We start from the raw sequence: 12,162 nt of genomic DNA, 5'->3' as shown, positions 1-12,162 counted from the left end.
AGGCCATCCAGGACACCCGCAGCGGTAAGCGCGGCCGCCGCTGCCCGCGGGGTGTGACAGTACCCCCTCCTCCAGGAGTGGCCCCTGGACACTTTCCGGGTTTAGTTGGATGTCTGGAATGGAAGATTCGAACCAGTCGGGGAGCCATTACCTCAGTAGCATTGATCCAACTTCTCTCTTCAGGACCATAACCTTTCCATTCTACCAAGTACTGTAATTTCTTATGAAAATAACGAGAGTCAAGAATAGCTTTGATTTCAAATTCTGTCCCAGCTTCAGACACAGTAGTAGTTGGCCTAGGAGATGCTGAGTGGAACCGATTTAGAATGAGGGGGCGGAGGAGAGAGACGTGGAAGGAGTTTGGAATTCAAAGGTGGGAAGGCAACTCCAATTTGCAAACGACCGGGTTCAAGACTTGCCGCACTGAGAAAGGACCAATGAACCTTGGGGCAAATTTCATGGTGGGTACTTTCAAACGAAGATTGCGGGTAGAGAGCCATACCTTGTCACCAACCTTATATTGAGGAGCTGCTCGTCGTTTCCTATCCGCAAAGAATTTATAGCGACCGGAAACCCTCTTAAGATTGGCATGAACTCGGCTCCAAATTTGAGTGAAATGTCGAAGAGTTGAGGCTGCAGCAGGAACTTCTTCTGGAGGACAAATGGGCAACTCCGGAACTTGGGGATGAAATCCATAATTAATAAAGAATGGAGACTCACCAGTAGAAGAATGATAAAAATGGTTGTGGGCAAACTCAGCCCACGGCAACAACTCCACCCAGTTATCTTGAGAAGGGGAAAGGTAAATACGGAGAAAAGTCTCTAGATCCTGATTGACGCGTTCAGTTTGCCCATTAGTCTGTGGATGGTAAGCAGAAGAGAATTTGAGCTTAATTTGTAGAGTTGAACAGAGGGCTCTCCAGAATCTCGCTGTAAACTGTACTCCCCGATCTGAGACTATTTCCAGAGGTAACCCGTGCAGGCGGAAATGCTCTTGGATAAATAACAGGGCCAACTTGGAAGCGGAGGGTAATCCGGTCAACGGAATAAAATGTGCCATCTTAGAGAATCGGTCAATGATCACCCAAATGGTGTTATGACCCTTAGAGAGCGGTAATTCAGTAACAAAGTCCATCGAGATATGAGTCCAAGGCCTTTTAGGAATGGACAAAGGATGCAACAAACCCGTAGGCGGCAGACGTGGAGTTTTGTGCTGAGCACATTGAGGACACGAATTGACATACTCTTGAACATCTTTTTTCATAGTGTCCCACCAGTATGATCTTCGCAGAAATTCCCACATTTTCTGAATTCCCGGATGACCAGAAAACTTAGAAGTGTGTGCCCACTGCAACAGTCTCGGTCGAAATTTAACTGGTACCGACATTCTTCCCGGAGGAGGGCCCAACCTAGTGGGAGCTGCAGAAATAGAGATGGGACTGAGGATTAATGCCTTCCCCATAGTATTCTCCTCATCGGAAGCCATCACTGAACGGGATAGGGCATCCGCCTTGGTATTTAGAATTCCAGCCCGATACTTGATGATAAAGGAAAATCTGGTAAAGAAGAGCGCCCATCTCGCCTGACGGGGGTTCAAACATTGGGCCGTCTTTAGATACAGTAAATTCTTGTGGTCCGTAAAAATTGAAATTAAGTGTTTAGCACCCTCCAGAAGATACCTCCATTCTTCCAACGCAGATTTAATTGCCAGTAGCTCTTTGTCTCCGATGGTGTAATTTAGTTCAGCAGGGGAGAACTTGCGAGAATGAAACCCACACGGATGCAACTTCCCATCTGAGGCGTATTGCGAGAGTACAGCACCTATGCCTACCGTGGAAGCATCAACCTCCAAAAAGAATGGTTTTAGGAAATCTGGCTGCTGAAGTACGGGAGCAGATATAAAGGCGGTCTTCAACTGTTTGAACGCTGCTATTGCTTCAGAAGGCCAATTGCTTGGGTCAGCCCCTTTTTTAGTCAGAGCCGTAATAGGTGCCACGATGGTAGAGAAACCTCTTATAAATTTCCGATAATAATTTGCGAATCCTAGAAATCGTTGCACTGCTTTTAAGGAAAGAGGTTGAGTCCAATCCCGGATGGCCGAAAGTTTCTCCGGATCCATACGCAATTCAGTTCCAGAAATAATGTAGCCCAAAAATGAAATAGAAGGAACCTCAAAGGTGCACTTGGAGATCTTGCCATAAAGATGATTCTTGCGCAACCGAAGGAGTACTTCCTTAACTTGTAGTCGGTGCTCAGAAAGATTCTTAGAAAAAATCAAAATGTCATCCAAATAGACTACTACATTCAGATACAACATATCCCGAAAGACTTCATTAATGAATCCTTGAAAGACAGCGGGGGCGTTGCTGAGGCCAAATGGCATTACCAGGTACTCATAATGCCCATCTCTCGTATTGAAAGCCGTCTTCCACTCATCTCCTTGACGAATACGTATCAAGTTGTATGCTCCTCTTAAGTCAAGCTTAGTAAATACTCGAGCTCCACGCACTCTATCGAAAAGCTCTGTGATGAGCGGCAGAGGATACTTGTTTTTAATGGTGACTTCATTTAAACCACGATAGTCGATGCATGGTCTCAGCCCTCCATCTTTTTTCTTTACAAAGAAGAAGCCAGCTCCCGCTGGAGAAGTGGAGGGACGGATGAAGCCCTTCTGCAAATTCGACTTAATGTACTCAGACATAGCTTGTGTCTCTGGAACCGACAAAGGATAAGTGCGACCTCGAGGCGGTATTTTCCCAGGAATGAGCTCAATGGGACAGTCCCAAGCCCTATGCGGAGGTAATTTATCAGCCGCCTGTTCCGAGAAGACATCCAAAAACTCTCGATAAGCCTCAGGAACTAACTCCACGTCCAACTTGGCCGACGCACGGAGTGGAACGACAGGAGTAAGACAATTCAATCGGCAGAAAGGACTCCAAGAAATTATTTGTGTCGACCCCCAGTCGACATGAGGGTTGTGTAGCCTGAGCCAGGGAAAACCCAAAACGAGATCATGAGACATTTCCTGAATAACTAGAAACTTCAGTTGTTCATGATGTAAAGCTCCCACTTGTAGCTGAATTGACTCAGACTGACTCGTAATCAAGGCGTTAGGAATTTGAACCCCGTTAATGGCTGTAATAGTAATAGGTCGTTCGACCAACTGTAATTTCAAACCCAAACTCTGGGCGCAGGAAAGAGAAATAAAATTCCCCGCAGCACCTGAATCCAAAAGAGCCATAACGGTCTTGACTTTTGTTTTAGTAGACAAAGATACTGAGAGTAAACAGTCCACTTCTGGAGAAGATTGAGAAACCACACCCAGCTTGACTTCCCCGGAACAGGCTAGGATTGCCCGTTTCCCGGGCGAGCTTTGCAAGACTTGAGGAAGTGATCCGCGGCTCCACAGTAGAGGCAAAGTTTGTTCTCACGCCGACGCTGTCGCTCCTCTGGAGACAGTCGAGACCGATTAATCTGCATGGGTTCGCCTGGAGCTGTCGTAACCGATGGTTTAGACGGAGGAGCCCGGAATCTGCACCGATCAGACCGAGAACGTTCGCCAACTCGTTCCTGCATGCGGAGATCCACTTTCACACAGAGCGAGATCAACTGTTCCAAGGAATCTGGCAAATCTCTGGTAATCAATTCGTCTTTAAGACGGTCGGACAGCCCGTTCCAGAAAGCGGCCCGTAAGGCATCATTATCCCAGCGCAATTCGGAAGCTATGGTCTGAAAATGAATCACATACTGACCCACTGAACGAGAGCCTTGTCGAACTCTAAGAAGATCTGAAGAGGCAGCGGCCGTTCTGCCAGGCTCATCAAAGATCCGGCGGAAAGATGAGATGAAATTAGTGTAGTTGGAAACCAAAGGATCAGATCGCTCCCATAAAGGAGACACCCATTCCAACGCTGAACCCTCAAGCAAGGAAATAATGTATGCTACTTTGGATCGATCCGTGGGAAAATTGTGTGCGAGGAGTTCAAACTGCACCTCGCACTGGTTAAGAAAACCACGGCAATTCTTCGGGTTGCCGTTGTAGCGAGAGGGAGTGGGAAGCTGAAGGCGTGACCTGGTACCGGACACTGCGTGAGCATTAACAGGAACGACTGCCGGAGTGGGTACTGGAGCTGGAACTGGAACTACTGAAGCCAGGGAAACCTGAATTTGATCCAACCTGCCGGATAGCTCTTGGAGATACCGCATCACCTGGTTTTGCGCCGCTTCCTGACTCTGTACACGGGAAACCAGATCTTGGATGGCACTTGCTTCTGGGTTCCGATTCCCCGGGTCCATGTGGCCTGTGTATACTATCACTGACCTGGTCGAAGGGTGTTGTGGACTCGGGGCTTCTTCCGGTGACAGGGAAGAGGAACCGCTACTGGGTCGCAATAGAGATGGCCGGATGTAGGTCTTCTTCATACAGGATGAAGACGGTAAGCAGGAAGCACGGAGGAATGATGAAGGTCTCCTGAAAAACAAGACTAGTGAAAGTGCTGAGTGCTGAGGTACAGAGATGCTGGTATTATTGAGGTGCTGAAGGCACTGAGGTGCTGAGACACCGAGGTACTGAGGTGTTGGAGTTCTGTGATACTAAGGTGCAGAGGCTCCGAGGTGCTGAGGTTCTATGGTGCTGAGGCACCGGAGTGCTGAGGAACAGAGGCACTGAGGTGCCGAGGTACTGAGGTGCTGATGGCGCTCAGGCGCCTTGGTGGCACGGAGGTGCGTGATAGCGCTCGGGCGCTTGGAGGCACGGAAGTGCGTGATGGCGCTCGGGCGCTTGGAGGCACGGAGGTGCGTGATGGCGCTCGGGCGCTTGGAGGCACGGAGGTGCGTGATGGCGCTCGGGCGCTTGGAGGCACGGAGGTGCGTGATGGCGCTCGGGCGCTTGGAGGCACGGAAGTGCGTGATGGCGCTCGGGCGCTTGGAGGCACGGAAGTGCGTGATGGCGCTCGGGCGCTTGGAGGCACGGAGGTGCGTGATGGCGCTCGGGCGCTTGGAGGCACGGAAGTGCGTGGAGACACTGGAGACACTGGGACACTGGAGACACTGGGACACTGGAGACACTGGAGACACTGGAGACACTGGAGACACAGCGGAAAATAGGAACAAGGGAGCTCTGGAAATCACTGCTTCTGACAAGCAGAACGATGATACACAGGCGCCGGCTCCCTGCTCGGCGTCTGGCTTTGAACCTCCCGCCTTGGTCTGATTGGCGGAGCGGGCAGATGACGTCAGCCCCGCTCCGCCTACCTAATCTAAAGCAGCATGGCGGCGCCCTTGCTCCGGGAGCCGCCGGAGAGACCCGCCGACCCGATGCCGGACCCCCGAGGCCGCCGGAGGGGAGAGACGCCAGGCCATCCAGGACACCCGCAGCGGTAAGCGCGGCCGCCGCTGCCCGCGGGGTGTGACATCAAGTATACTAACTCTGATCTGCATTATTGTGAGCAGTATATAGTAGGACAGTGCAGCATTTTGGTGACCAGCAGTATACATATAGTACAGTACAGTAGGCCATTGCTGTATCTTGCAGCTCTGTGTCACTTCTAGTATCCTGATCAGTGCTCAATATCTGCTGCATTGTTGTGACCAGTATGTATACTGTACTGTGCGACGTGTGTTATACACCTGGTGATTTTATACATCCTGTAATCTGTACTGAGCGATGTGTGAGATTCACCTGGGGATTATACACCCTGTATACTATACTGTGCAACGTTTGTGATACACCTGGTGATTATACACCCTGTATACTGTACTGAGCGATGTGTGAGATACACTTTGGGATTATACACCCTATATACTGTACTGTGCGATGTGTGTTATACATCTGGTGATTATACATCCTGTAATCTGTACTGAGCGATGTGTGAGATACACCTGGGGATTATACACCCTATATACTGTACTGTGTGATGTGTGAGATACACCTGGGGATTATACACCCTATATACTGTACTGTGTGATGTGTGAGATACACCTGGCGATTATACACCCTGTATACTGTACTGTGCAACGTTTGTGATACACCTGGTGATTATACACCCTGTATACTGTACTGTGCGATGTGTGTTATACATCTGGTGATTATACATCCTGTAATCTGTACTGAGCGATGTGTGAGATACACTTTGGGATTATACACCCTATATACTGTACTGTGCGATGTGTGTTATACATCTGGTGATTATACATCCTGTAATCTGTACTGAGCGATGTGTGAGATACACCTGGGGATTATACACCCTATATACTGTACTGTGTGATGTGTGAGATACACCTGGGGATTATACACCCTATATACTGTACTGAGCGATGTGTGAGATACACCTTGGGATTATACACCCTATATACTGTACTGTGCGATGTGTGTTATACATCTGGTGATTATACATCCTGTAATCTGTACTGAGCAATGTGTGAGATACACCTGGGGATTATACACCCTATATACTGTACTGTGTGATGTGTGAGATACACCTGGGGATTATACACCCTATATACTGTACTAAGCGATGTGTGAGATACACCTGGGGATTATATACCCTATATACTGCACTGTGTGATGTGTGAGATACACCTGGGGATTATACAATCTATATTATTATTATTATTATCCTTTATTTATATGGCGCCACAAGGGTTCCGCAGCGCCCAATTACAGAGTACATAAATAATCAAACAGGAAAACAGCAATTTACAGTTGATGACAGTATAGGACAAGTACAGGGTAAATAAACATAGTTACATCAGCAGATGACACTGGAATAAGTATCAGGTGGCATAAAACTGCTGGATGTGGTACAGTTGAAGATTATTAAAGTAAGACAAAGGATAAGCACACGAGGGAAGAGGGCCCTGCTCTTGAGAACTTACAATCTAAAGGGGAGAGGTAGACAGACATGGGTGACACAGATGGGGTACATAGAGAACGTGGAACAGAGGGTTAGGATGAGATTTGGCTGGGTTTGGTGAAGAAGTGGACCCCAGAAGGCACAAGTCAATACTTAACATTGCAACATTTTACTGGGCTATGCAGGAGAAAATTAAAAATAGGGAAAAAAAAAAAAAAAGAATCGATATCTTCTACCGCTTTCAAAAAGGTCAATGGAAGCTGAAATAATGGACAACTACCTCATGGAAGCCAGATACAGTATACCAAACAGTACTTAGCAGAGTTATGAATGTGTGCTCATGAAATACAGTAACATTTTGTCATAATATTTCAGAAACTGCATGGCTGGTCTCTTGCACTCTTTTGCTCTAATACACCACCTGCTTTAGGATTTATATTCAAAAACATTATGTCTCCATAATCCCAAAAACGTCAGTCTTCTTGGAAAGTGGTTTGTTCTTTGTAAGGGAAAGAGAACAAACGTTCTCAAACAACGGTTTCTCAATTTCTTTTTCCTCTGGGAAGGGATTGTGGATTCGCAGGAATATCTGAGCATTTCTGTAATCAGAAAGTAGCGACTTTCTACAAATGTTTACGAATAATTCCAGTGATTTTGTCATTTTCTTCCAGCGATTTGGACCAATAATACCATTGATTAGAACGAATAATTCCAGTGATTTTGTCATTTTCTTCCAGTGATTTGGACCAATAATACCATTGATTAAAACGAATAATTCCAGTGATTTTGTCATTTTCTTCCAGTGATTTGCACAAATAATACCATTGATTAGAACAAATAATTCCAGTGATTTTGTCATTTTCTTCTAGTGATTTGGACCAATAATACCATTGATTAGAACAAATAATTCCAGTGATTTTGTCATTTTCTTCCAGTGATTTTGACCAATAATACCATTGATTAGAACAAATAATTCCTGTGATATTGAGGTGTTTGTGTCGCTTAGCTTAGCCGTCCAGCGACCACAGTGCACCTCTTTTTCTCTTTTCTTTGCATCATGTGCTGTTTGGGGCCAATTTTTTTAACTGCCATCCTGTCTGACACTGCAGTGCCACTCCTAGATGGGCCAGGTGTTTGTGCCGCCCTCTTGGGTCGCTTTGCTTAGTCATCCAGCGACCTCGGTGCAAATTTTAGGACTAAAAATAGTATTGTGACTCACAACCACGGGTAGGTGGTATACAATTATGGATGGACTGCTGAGTGCCGACACAGAGGTAGCTACAGCCGTGGACTAATGTACTGTGTCTGCTGATAATATAGACTGGATGATAATGAGATGAAATCAATATATATGTATATATAATATCACTAGTACTGCAGCCGGACAGGTATATATTATATATTTATTATGTAATGACTGATGACGGACCTGCTGGACACTGTCAGCTCAGCAGCACCGCAGACTGCTACAGTAAGCTACTATAGTAGTATGTATAAAGAAGAAAGAAAAAAACAACAACCACGGGTAGGTGGTATACAATTATGGATGGACTGCCGAGTGCCGACACAGAGGTAGCTACAGCCGTGGACTAACGTACTGTGTCTGCTGCTAATATAGACTGGATGGTAATGAGATGAAATCAATATATATGTATATATAATATCACTAGTACTGCAGCCGGACAGGTATATATTATATATTTATTATGTAATGACTGATGACGGACCTGCTGGACACTGTCAGCTCAGCAGCACCGCAGACTGCTACAGTAAGCTACTATAGTAGTATGTATAAAGAAGAAAGAAAAAAACAACAACCACGGGTAGGTGGTATACAATTATGGATGGACTGCCGAGTGCCGACACAGAGGTAGCTACAGCCGTGGACTAACGTACTGTGTCTGCTGATAATATAGACTGGATGATAATGAGATGAAATCAATATATATGTATATATAATATCACTAGTACTGCAGCCGGACAGGTATATATTATATATTTATTATGTAATGACTGATGACGGACCTGCTGGACACTGTCAGCTCAGCAGCACCGCAGACTGCTACAGTAAGCTACTATAGTAGTATGTATAAAGAAGAAAGAAAAAAACAACAACCACGGGTAGGTGGTATACAATTATGGATGGACTGCCGAGTGCCGACACAGAGGTAGCTACAGCCGTGGACTAACGTACTGTGTCTGCTGATAATATAGACTGGATGATAATGAGATGAAATCAATATATATGTATATATAATATCACTAGTACTGCAGCCGGACAGGTATATATTATATATTTATTATGTAATGACTGATGACGGACCTGCTGGACACTGTCAGCTCAGCAGCACCGCAGACTGCTACAGTAAGCTACTATAGTAGTATGTATAAAGAAGAAAGAAAAAAACAACCACGGGTAGGTGGTATACAATTATGGATGGACTGCCGAGTGCCGACACAGAGGTAGCTACAGCCGTGGACTAACGTACTGTGTCTGCTGCTAATATAGACTAGATGATAATGAGATGAAATCAATATATATGTATATATAATATCACTAGTACTGCAGCCGGACAGGTATATATTATATATTTATTATGTAAAGACTGATGACGGACCTGCTGGACACTGTCAGCTCAGCAGCACCGCAGACTGCTACAGTAAGCTACTATAGTAGTATGTATAAAGAAGAAAGAAAAAAAAAAAAACACGGGTAGGTGCTAGGTGGTATACAATATTATATATATATTATATACAATTATATATATATATATATATATATATATATATAATATATATTAAACTCATAAACTGGTGGTGATTTATTAAACTGGTGGTCAGGTCACTGGTCACACTATCAGCAACTTGCAAGTAGTACTCCTGAGTCCTAAGCAGACAATCACAATATATATTATACTGGTGGTCAGTGTGGTCACAAACAATGGCAGTGTGGCTGGCACTCTGGCAGCAAAAGTGTGCACTGTACGTTATATGTACTCCTGAGTCCTGAGTCCTGCTCTCAGACTCTAACTGCTCCCCACTGTCAGTGTCTCCCCCACAAGTCAGATAATACAGTCACACTATCTCTCTCTATCACTTCAGCAAGTACTAGTAGTAGTAGTACTCCTCCTAATGCTCCCCAAATTACTACTGTGTCTCTCTCTGTCTCACTCTCTTCTCGAATCTCTATAAACGGAGAGGACGCCAGACACGTCCTCTCCCTATGAATCTCAATGCACGTGTGAAAAATGGCGGCGACGCGCGGCTCCTTATATAGAATCCGAGTCTCGCGATAGAATCCGAGCCTCGCGAGAATCCGACAGCGTGATGATGACGTTCGGGCGCGCTCGGGTTAACCGAGCAAGGCGGGAAGATCCGAGTCGCTCGGACCCGTGTAAAAAAACATGAAGTTCGGGCGGGTTTGGATTCCGAGGAACCGAACCCGCTCATCTCTAATTGTGAGGTGTGAGGTGTTCAGAATAGACTGGAAATGAGTGGAAATTGTGGTTATTGAGGTTAATAATACCATAGGATCAAAATGACCCCCAAATTCTCTGATTTAAGTTGTTTTTGAGGTGTTTTTGAAAAAAAACACCCAAATCCAAAACACACCCGAATCCGACAAAAAATTTTCAGGGAGGTTTTGCCAAAATGCGTCCGAATCCAAAACACGGCCGCGGAACCGAATCCAAAACCAAAACCCGAAAAATTTCCGGTGCACATCTCTACTCATTATATATCATTACACACCTGATACTGTACACACTGATCACTATACACAGGTCTCATCATTACACACCTGTTTCTGTACACACTGATCACTATACACAGGTCTCATCATTACACACCTGGGGGGTCATTCCGAGTTGTTCGCTCGTTGCCGATTTTCGCAACGGAGTGATTAAGGCAAAAATGTGCATGCGCATGGTACGTAGTGCGCATGCGCTAAGTATTTTAGCACAAAACTTTGTAGATTTACTCACGTCCGAACGAAGAATTTCCATCGTTGAAGTGATCGGAGTGTTATTGACAGGAAGTGGGTGTTTCTGGGCGGAAACTGACCGTTTTCTGGGAGTGTGCGGAAAAACACAGGCGTGCCAGGATAAAACGCGGGAGTGTCTGGAGAAACGGGGGAGTGGCTGGCTGAACGCAGGGCGTGTTTGTGACGTCAAACCAGGAACGAAACGGGCTGAGCTGATCGCAATGTAGGAGTAAGTCTCGAACTACTCAGAAACTGCTAAGAATTTTCTATTCGCAATTCTGCTAATCTTTCGTTCGCAATTCTGCCAAGCTAAGATACACTCCCAGAGGGCGGCAGCCTAGCGTGTGCAATGCTGCTAAAATCTGCTAGCAAGCGAACAACTCGGAATGACCCCACCGAAAATGCACACACTGATCACTATACACAGGTCTCATATCATTCCACACCCGATAACTGTACACACTGATCACAATACACAGGTCTCATCATTACACGCCTGATACTGTACACACTGTGAGTGTGGCCTCAGGGGAGGGGCATGGCCAAACCCCCGTTTTCCGCATTCCCCCTGGTTCGGGGGAAATGGCTGCCTCCAGGGGTTGCTGTGGCTGCAGTTCCGGCTCCTACAAGGGGACAGGAGACGTGTGCTGCACGTAATATTACAGTGCAGCACGCGGCTCCTGTTACTGAGCAGGGGCCGGCATTTTAGTGTCACCCCTCACCGGGTGACACCTGGGTGCGGGCCTAACTCCCCTCACCTCCCTAATAATGCCACTGTATACTAGTTCTATCTTGTTCTAAGGTGCATGAATTGAAGCTGGAAGCCAATAGTCTGATCCAAATTGTGTATATGAAACACTGACCACTCTACTACTAACTGCAACTTCTTATCTATAGGCAAAAAAAATATTATTATATGGTACACATATTACTATACTGTGTGTGTATGTGGATTCAGCATAGACATTCTACGCCATCTGTGTTCTCATCTCTTGGACGTACTTACATTCAGTGGCAGCTCCAGAGGAGGGGCGGCAGGTCAGTTCAAATTTAAAATAGGGGAGCCACACCAACTGTCACCAACTGCCATTTCATACTGACTTACTGGCAGTTGGAGTGTCTCCCCTATCTGAATTTCGAACTGAGCTGCAGCCCCACCTCTGGAGGCGCCCCTGCTTACATCTACAGAAGTTCCGAGACCCAGCATGTTTTGAAAAAAGACCATATTTAAGGAGCACTTTTATCACATCCGTTCGGTACGCAATTGACCAAAGGGGTTCAGTATGATATTCCGGCGGCTGGGATGCCGGCTGTCAGTATACCGAC

General features: G+C 46.0%; 1 protein-coding gene across 5 annotated transcripts in view; it reads left to right on the top strand.

Annotated features, from left to right (window-relative positions):
* Positions 1–12,162, top strand: part of CA8 (carbonic anhydrase 8) — a 282,420-nt gene that overhangs the window by 62,033 nt on the left and 208,225 nt on the right. The window lies entirely within an intron of this gene.

This window comes from Pseudophryne corroboree, chromosome 5 (assembly GCF_028390025.1).
Source record: "Pseudophryne corroboree isolate aPseCor3 chromosome 5, aPseCor3.hap2, whole genome shotgun sequence".
Lineage (NCBI taxonomy): Eukaryota > Metazoa > Chordata > Amphibia > Anura > Myobatrachidae > Pseudophryne > Pseudophryne corroboree.
The sequence above is the reverse complement of the archived record's forward strand: the minus strand, read 5'-3'. Positions and strand labels throughout refer to the sequence as shown.